Source organism: Corvus hawaiiensis, chromosome 20 (assembly GCF_020740725.1).
Source record: "Corvus hawaiiensis isolate bCorHaw1 chromosome 20, bCorHaw1.pri.cur, whole genome shotgun sequence".
Classification (NCBI taxonomy): Eukaryota; Metazoa; Chordata; class Aves; order Passeriformes; family Corvidae; genus Corvus; species Corvus hawaiiensis.
The window spans coordinates 1,302,495-1,310,935 of NC_063232.1; positions in this window are offsets into that span (position 1 = coordinate 1,302,495).

Sequence of the window (8,441 nt, forward strand, 5' to 3'; positions counted from 1 at the left end):
AAGCACAACTCGACCTGGATTTCTTTCCCAATTTGCTGACATCTCTAGAGCTGCCTCCGTCCTGTACCAGCTGGGATGCTGGTCCTGAGGCAGCTGTGGGACTTGGGAACAGGATGTACCTGAGCTGAGTGTACTCCAGCAGCCCCATCCAGTGTCAGGGTGTTCTCTGAACGGAGGAATCTCTGGTTTTATGCACCCCAGGATGCAGATGGGAGCTGCTGTGACTCCCAGTAGAGCATCACCCGTAGCTGACCCTCTAGGGACAAAGGGGTGCATGTCCAGGGGACAGCAGAGAGGCAGGAGCTGGTTTGTGCTCTGGCTGGTGGAACTAACTCCAGTCAGCATCTTCTGAAGCTGGGATAAACATCACCTGCCTTCCATCAGGAGCTGTGTGGCACAGGAGCATTGCTGGGGACACACATGTGGAGGGGGCAGGTGTGGCAGTGAGGCCAAATTTCTTTGGGTAACAAATAAAAAGCCTCTGTGTGGGGTCAGTTATGGGGTTCAGCTGTGCCTGGCCATGGCCCCACAGCTGCTTCTGGGGGAGCTGGGGCTGTGCTCTCCTGCCTGGTTTGGAGGTCAGTGATGATTTTACACGTCCCTTCAGTGTCAGATGCTCTGTTTGGTACCTGCCAGAGCAGCGTGGGCTGCGTGTGCCCTGTGCCACCCCTTGCTGCCAGTGAGGGCCACAGGGCTGGACACAGCCTCCGTCCTTCGGGGCCTGGTGGGGCACGAGGTGCTCGGGGCCGGGGAAAGGCAGCACCTTCCCCACCCCGGCCAAGGTTTTATTGTACTGCCTCTTTATTGTTGTGTTTACAAGCCAGGCCCTTTATAGGTTTTCCTATGAATAGTTCCAAGGAGAAGGTAATTACCTTATCACATGCAGGATGATTTATAGCCAAGGTGGCAAGGGACATTCAAGCTCCGCATCGGCTCCGTTTGAAAGACAATCCGCCTGTTCTTCCGCGGGGTCACTGGGTGGGGAAAACAAAAGGGCTTTAGTGCCCAGCCCGGGGATGTCTCCTGTGGCCGAGCAGCCCCCGAGGCAGCATTTCCCTGGGCTTGTCGCCCACCTGCAGCCCCGTGGGTTCCCCTGGGGACACCTGCGGTGGTGGGCTCTGCCCTGGGCAACCCAGCAAGGACCACCCCAGTGGGTCACTTACAGCGTCCCTGGGGGCTGTTAAACACCCCCCTCGCCTGCACCGAGCTTTTTTGATTGTTATTTTTATTTTTAAATTAATTTTTTCCTTCCCTCCAACAACTGTGTCTACGACCGGGGAGCAAAGACAGTGATTTACCGGAGACCCTGCGGCTGTTGCGCCCTGAGCATCCCAAGGCAGCCGCCTCCGTGTCCGGCGGGCCCGGGAGCGGCCCCGGTCACCGGGCCACGAGGTGGCACCACGTCCCCGGGCACGGCGGGCGCGGCCCCGGTGGCCACAGCGGCGGCTCCGCTTGCCCGTGTCCTCGGCGGGGTCCTGGCTGTCCCCTCGGTGCGGTCGCGGGGTCCCCTCGCAGGATGTACGGGGGTCCCCCGACAGGACACGGGTGCCGCCAGCCCGTGCTCCCCCAGGCCACGCCGCAGCGCCGGGATCCGAGCACAGCGCGTTCCCCGGGTGATAACGCAAGGTTTTCCCTCCCGGTGCGCGGCCGCGGCTGGGGCCGGTGGTTTCGGCCCCGGGGAAGGCGGGTGCTCCCTCCGCGCAGCCCCCGGGGCTGTGGCTCCGGTGTCAGCGACATCGGCCCCTGAGCAATGGGGTGGCGAAGGCAGAGGTGACTTCCAGTGGCGGGGTCAAAGGGAAGAGGCTGATGCTCAGTTCATGCCTGCTGTCTCTCCCATAAAAAATGGCTCCGCGCTATCTCGCAGCCCGTCCCTCCCTGGGACCCGCTAATTCGGTGATTTTTATCCTGTCTGTTTTCCTTTTCTCCCCTTTGCAGCCTCCCGGCGCTCCTCCTCGGGCTGATGGATGGAGCCGGCAGCGCCCGCACGGAGGAGGCGGCGGCCGGCGAGGGGATCTGGGAACAGCCCGACCCTCGGTGGCCTGACCTGGCTGTCGCACCAGCCTCCGCTCCCAGGCCACGCTCCTCCCGGGGGCTAAAGCCTGCTGCAGGAGGGGTCCCAGCAGGAGGGGTGTGGGCAAGGAGGAAAGGAGTGTGGAAGAAAACCATGGGCACCCCAAGGCTCTGGGCACCGCAGCGCCAAGCGGGGATGGGGACAGAGATTCTAAAGGGATTTGGAGAGCCCCGGGGAGCAGGATTGTCCCTGGGGTTATGCCTTCCTGTGCCACCCCCGCGAAAAGGGAGCCCACGCTGCTCCGGGGGGGGTCCTCTGGCTCCCCGGGAGCCCAGACTGGTATTTCAGTCTAGACGTGCTGGTATTTTTTCAGTCCAGCAGATTTCCTTGATGGCCCAGCGGTGGAGCAGCGGCACGCTCGGCACGCTGGCACGGTGGCAGCTGCAGGGCGGGGGTTCCCGCGGGGGCACGGGGGGCACAGCCTGGGCAGGAGTCCTGCCGGAGGTGACATCCCCAGTCCCCGCTCCTGGAGCAGCAGGAGAAACGTTTGCACTGGAATGGGAGGGAAAACTATGTGGAACTTGCAATTTGCTCATAAACCCGGGCTTGCAGGGTGGGAGGCTTGCCGCATCTTGCTCGAGCGCTGGCCCACGTGCGGAGGGCTGCGATGGGCTGGGTGATTCAACAGCCACCCCCGTTCTGGCTGCCCCGTGCGCTCCCACACCGGCAGGGTTGGGCTGGGTAAATATTTTGGGGGGCGACCAGCTCGGCGCTGCCGGAAACATCGCCGTGACTCGGGTCAGTCCCCTCGCCGCTGCCGCCACTGGGCTGATGCTTTTACCAGGCTGCCTGCCCAGGCAATGCACCTCTGCGTGCCACCCATCCCATGGAGACCCATCCCAGAGACTGCCAGGGGGACAAAGGCGGCTTTCAGGGCCCCGGCCGTGCTTGGGCGGCCTCGGAGATGTGTGAAATTCGGCTTTGGCCCAGCTCCTTCCTGGAGCGGAACTGTTCTCAGCGAAACCGTCCCCACCACCCGCCCTTAATGGCTTTTCTCTGTGCGCCCGCATTAATGAACGCGAGGCCCAGCCTAATCGGGGGGAAGCCATGCAAGTAATTGCTTGAATTTTTAATTCGGGGTTATGATAGGGGAATCAAAGTCACACGGCAGCCGCTGAGGCCGCCCGCGGCTCCGCACCATTGACTCCCGCAATTTGCTTTTGATTTTTGCCCTCCCGGCTCCCCCCACGGCCCGGCAGGGACCCTGCTGGGGGCCGGGGCTGGACCCTCCCAGGGAGGGCACTCGGTGCAGAGAAATGTGCTTGGAGTGGGGGTCCCACCTGCGACAGGGGCTGGGGTGAGCTCGGCTGTGCCCATGGGGGGCTCTTGCCACAAATGAGAAGTTGTTGCCAGTCTTTAATAGCGTTTCCTTGCTCCAAAACCCCTCTTCCACCTGCACCTCACTGTGCTGCCTGCGGAGAGCTGGATTTTACTTTTCATGGAACTTTTTGAATTTCTCTGGTTCCATTGTGGCAGCTCTTGCCCTCAGCCTGGGGAGCCACCAGTGGGGAGCCCCTGCCCAGAGCACGTCTGGTACCACCATCATCACACGAAGGGCCGAGTGACACAGACACCCACAGCCATGGGGTGACACGTGGGACAGTGGGGCTGGCCAGGGTTTGGGTTGGGTCCTCCCTGTAGTGCAACTGGGACTCGCACTGAAGCTGCCCCGAATTTGGGAGCCCTGTCCTCAGGGAGCTCCTCCAACCCTGAGCATCCCCTGGGCCTTGGCACTGGCCACGCTGCTTTTGTTTTCCCACAAAACAACCCCACCTCCGCGCTGGTTCCAGCTCGCTTCCCTCCTCTTTGTCTTGAAATTAATAAAGAGTCAGAGGACGCGCGGCAAAGCAGAATGGCATCCGTGCACTGCCTGCCCCTGCGGGGACACGGTGGCCGGCAGGGCCACCCTGCCTGGCACCGGCATCGGGGTGCAGTGGGAGAAGCCATCGGGCCAGTGCCACACTCGCCATCGGGCACAGCCCCGCGTGGGATGGTCCCCGCGGGCACGGGGCAGCCCAGCTCTGCTCGGGGACCCGCTGCCTGCCTGGCTCTGCCCCGTGACCCCGTGTTTGGGGTTTGGGCCGCTGTTGTGGTGTTCTTTGTGCCGCGATCCCATGGGCAGATAGCATTGTTTGCCCTGACACGTAAGCCAGTGACAACCTGCAAGAGCTCTGGCATGGATTCCGACCGCTCTCCCGGCCTGCCCCGCTTCCAGCGCCTTTTTATAGCCCAGCAGAACTTGTTTTGCTGTGGCAGCGAAGCAGAACCTGAGTGTGAGCTGGAGCTGCAGGGGGACCTGTGTGTGGCTCACGGGGGGTGCTGGGTCACGTCCGCACCCCTGCAGCCCCAAACACCCTGCAGCGGGTCCCTGCACCCCATGGCTGCCCAGCTCCAGCCCTCCCCTCCAGCTCAAGACCTGGGGAGCTTGAGGAAAGTTCCCAGCCTCTGAAAATGAGGGGTCTGGGGTTTTGGGGGGATGCAGAGTGGGCTGAGGGCATACTACTGGGGAGGGGATGTGGTGGGAAGGCCACCAGTGCGGAAGGACACATTGTCATGGCCATGGGCAGGGGACAAGCTGAGGTGGTCCTGAGCCCCACTGCCTGTCCCCCTGGCAGAGTAAGGGGACACCAAGCAGCCCCAGGGGGGTCCCACCTGCAGGTGAGGGGCCACCAGCCCCCCAGTGCCCCCCCAGAGCAGCAGAGCCTCAGCACAGGATGGGAGGTGAAGACGGATTATGAAAGTGTTTCTTTGCTTTGCTTTTGAGAAAGGAGAACTTCAAAGGGGCCATTTATCACCAGACAAAGAGAGTCGCGAGTTATTTGCAAAGTGTAAGGGAGAAACATTAATTATCGGCGTGACAGACAAACGCTGCTGCCGGGTGTCCTCCTGCCCACCCTGCGCCCCGGCCCAGCAGGTCCTGGGTGGCTCCTGCCCCCTCTGTGTGCCGGCCCCAGCTCCTGCCTCGTCTCCTCCACCTGTGCCAGGTGGGGGCTCTGGGTGAGGGCACTGGGCTGATGGATGTCCCCAGGGGGATGACATCCCCACCATGGGTGCACCCACACGGCTGGAGGGGCAGCGTGGGGGCTCCCCGTTGTGTCCCCGGTGCTGACACTGCTGCCAGCCCTGCCCACCTGCTGCCAGCCCTGCCCAGGTGCACCTGTGGGGTGAGACCGGACATGGTGGACACCAGATGGGGATAAATCCATGCCCTACAATCCATCCCCTTCAAGGCTGAACAGCCCCAGAGCATCTCTTCCTGGATGATGCCCAGGTTCACGTTCGCTGTGCTCGGAGCAGGGGGCCCACGGGTGGAAGAAGAGTCGTTTCCACACCAAAGCCTCGCTCTGCAGCCTGGTGACAGCTCAGACTTGTCCCTTCCCTGGGAGCCGAGCGGGTTGTGCAGCACAGCCCGTGATGGGGCATCTGTAGGGTGTCATTGGGGTCTCTGTGCTGGGGACTGCAGATGACAGGGTCAGGGACAGCAGGGCTCAGCCCAGAGCTGAGGCACCAGACCCCTACAACTGAGCCTCTCCCCCAGAAGCTCTGCAGAGGGAGAGTCAAGGCTCTGTCCATGAGCTGGGAGGGAGAAGACAAGTAAAAAGATAATTTGCATCCCAAACCAAAGTGCCAACAGACCTGACTGCCCTGGAGAGTGAAAGTGGCACCTCTGTGGTGTTGGAGACTGTGAATGTGGGGCTGGTGGGGTATGAGGGCTCCCCATGGCCCTGCTGAGTGAGCCCCACGCAGGGCGGGCAGCTCTTCCTTTCATGTCTGATCCCTCCCGAAACCACAGCTTCCCTTCGCCCCGCGCGGGGATCAACCGCGGGTCATATTTAATAAAGGTGGGGATGGGAGAAGGCTTCAAAACATTACATCACCTCTGTGTGGGGGAGGCGGAGGCAGGCAGGGAATGCAAAAATCTCAGCGCAAGTGGGGGCAGAGGAGAAAAAATCTCCGTGAGGGGGTTTAATGGGCCTGTTTTGGTGGGAACTCTTCTTGCCCACTGCCCACGAGGTCAGAGGCGGTGTCTGCACGCGCTCAGGCGTTAAATGAAACTGTAAGGAAAAAATGAGAGGCAGATACGAAATGCGTAAGTGCATCCGTGGCAGAAATCCCCCGGCACTGCGCCTGCCCCGGTGGCTGCAGGAAAAGTCCCACCAGTGCCCCGAGGCTCCCGTGTCCCCGCTCTGCCTGGTGCGAGGGTGGGCACGAGGCTGCCCCAGCCAGGACATGGGGCTGCCCTGGCACCCGGCTCCTCTGCCGGGCGCAGCCGCGCCGTGCCAGGAGCAAAGTCCCCCGAGCCGTGAGCCGTGCCCGTGGCCGACCCCGCGCTGGCCCTGCGGTGACAGCTGGCACCGAAGGCTTCGCTGCTCAGTGGGAGCTGCAGCCTGGCTCAGGGCAAGCACTGCAGGCCCCTCTGTGGTGATGGAGGAGGAGGCGGCTACGGAAAGGGACTGCCTGGATGAGGCAGTTGCAGCGGGATGATTATTCCCTCCGTGCGGACAGTGGGAAGGGATGGGCTGCTGGTTTGGTCCCTGGCGTCTCTGAGATGATGGGGAGCGGGAGGTGAGGCCGTTCCAGCCCTGGGAGCTGCTGGCCAATGTGAGCTGGCTGCAAACCAAGTGGCTTCGGAGGGTTGAGGGGCAGAGCAGAGCATGCTCAGATTAAAAAAACCCTCCCTGTGCAGCCGCCCTGCGTTCCCAGCCACAGTCACCTCCCGCTGAAAGCTCGGGCTGATGCTCCCGCCGGGCTGGGGCTGGGAAACTATGTGCTCCCAGCCCCGCGGGGCACCCACGGCCCCCCGAGCCGTAATGACCACGCTCTTCTGCTGAGAGGAGTTAATGAGCTGTGCCGGACAACGATGGGAAAAGGCCGCTTGCAGCGAGGCTCCTGACATCGCTCAGAGGAGCGGGGCGTGGAGGAAGGGGGAAGAGCAACGGGGTGAGAGAGATGGACCAGAAAACGATATCCACTTCATTAGCCAGGTGGTTCCAAATGTGTGGAAACAGGACAAGGTCCAGGTCACCCACTGTGACAGAACATTATTATCATGCGATGCCATGAAGCCTGTGCAAAGACCAAGTCAAAGCTCACCAGCCCACTTGAAAGGGAAAGGGGACCTTCTGGGAACAGGAGCCAGGCTGTTCCCAGGCCGGCGCAGGGTGGGGGTGTCACAGCCCGTGCCGGGGGGTCTGGGCGCTCAGCCCAGCTCCTGCTCTCCCCTGGCACCTGCAGAGCCTCCCACAAACTGCCCTGGGCAGGAAGGAGCCTGTGAAGGGGCAGCGGTGGGAGCGCAGCCTGGGGGGCACGGCGGGTGTGAGACACGTCCTGGTGGCTGCTCGGGGGTGGCAGAGGCTCTGCACGGTCCCTCAGCCCCAAGGGTGGGTGGTTTGGTGTCTGTTCCATCACCCAGGATCCGGAGAGTTTTGGGGTGATCAGAGACTCCCTGTGGCGTGAAGGACGAGGGCACCTATGGGTGCTGGGACCTGGTGGGCACGTGCCCCTCACCCTCAGAGGTGGGAAAGCCAGGCACAGGGGGAACACTCACCAGTACCCTGGTTCCTGCACCCTACAGACCTCTGGGTGCGGGGCACAGCAGAGCTGGGGAGCCCCTGACCCTCACACAGAGGATTCACGCCGTGCCAGATGGATGTGAGGGAGCTGCCGTGGCTGTGCAGCCTCAGCATGTGGAAGCAGAGCTGGGAATTTGCTCCAGCCTGGGAACCAGGAAGGGGCTTTTTGGGATTTTTCAGTCCTCTCTTCTCTAGGTTGTGCCCACAGCAAACCCTGTGTGGCCATCGCGCGCTCATCCACAGCCTCCCATCCAACGCACAGAGAGGTTTCGTGCTCCCTTTAGGGGGCTGATCCCCAGCATCCCACCCCTGGCTGTGGCTCTGCCCCGTCCCCCAAAGGGCAGGGGGGCTCTGAGGGTGCTGCCCTGCCATCCTGGCCCCGAGCTGCTCCTGTTCCACGGAGCAGGAATGGTTTTATCGACAGTTCAGCCTGTGCAGCTCCCAACACTCGCTCCCTCCGGTGGGCGCAGGCTGTTCCCTGCCGAGCTGCGGGGCTTTTCCCTTCCCTTCCCTCTGCCTGGCTCTGCAGGAAGCCAAACTGCCACTAGCTCTCCAGGGTGTTTAACCGAGAAGGGATCCATGGCCAGCGGTGTCAGGGACCAGCAGCTGAGCTCCCGAGGGGCTCTGGGGCTGCATTTGGGGTCTGCCATGGGTGCTGGTGGCTGGCAGGATTTTCTGTGTGTTTTGAGATGGGCAGGTAACTCTGAGTGCCCTGGAAAAGTCTGAATCTGGGCTGGGAACACTGGGTTTAAAGCTGTTGGCCTTTGCCAGGGCTGCCGTTCAGGTGCCAGCCAAGA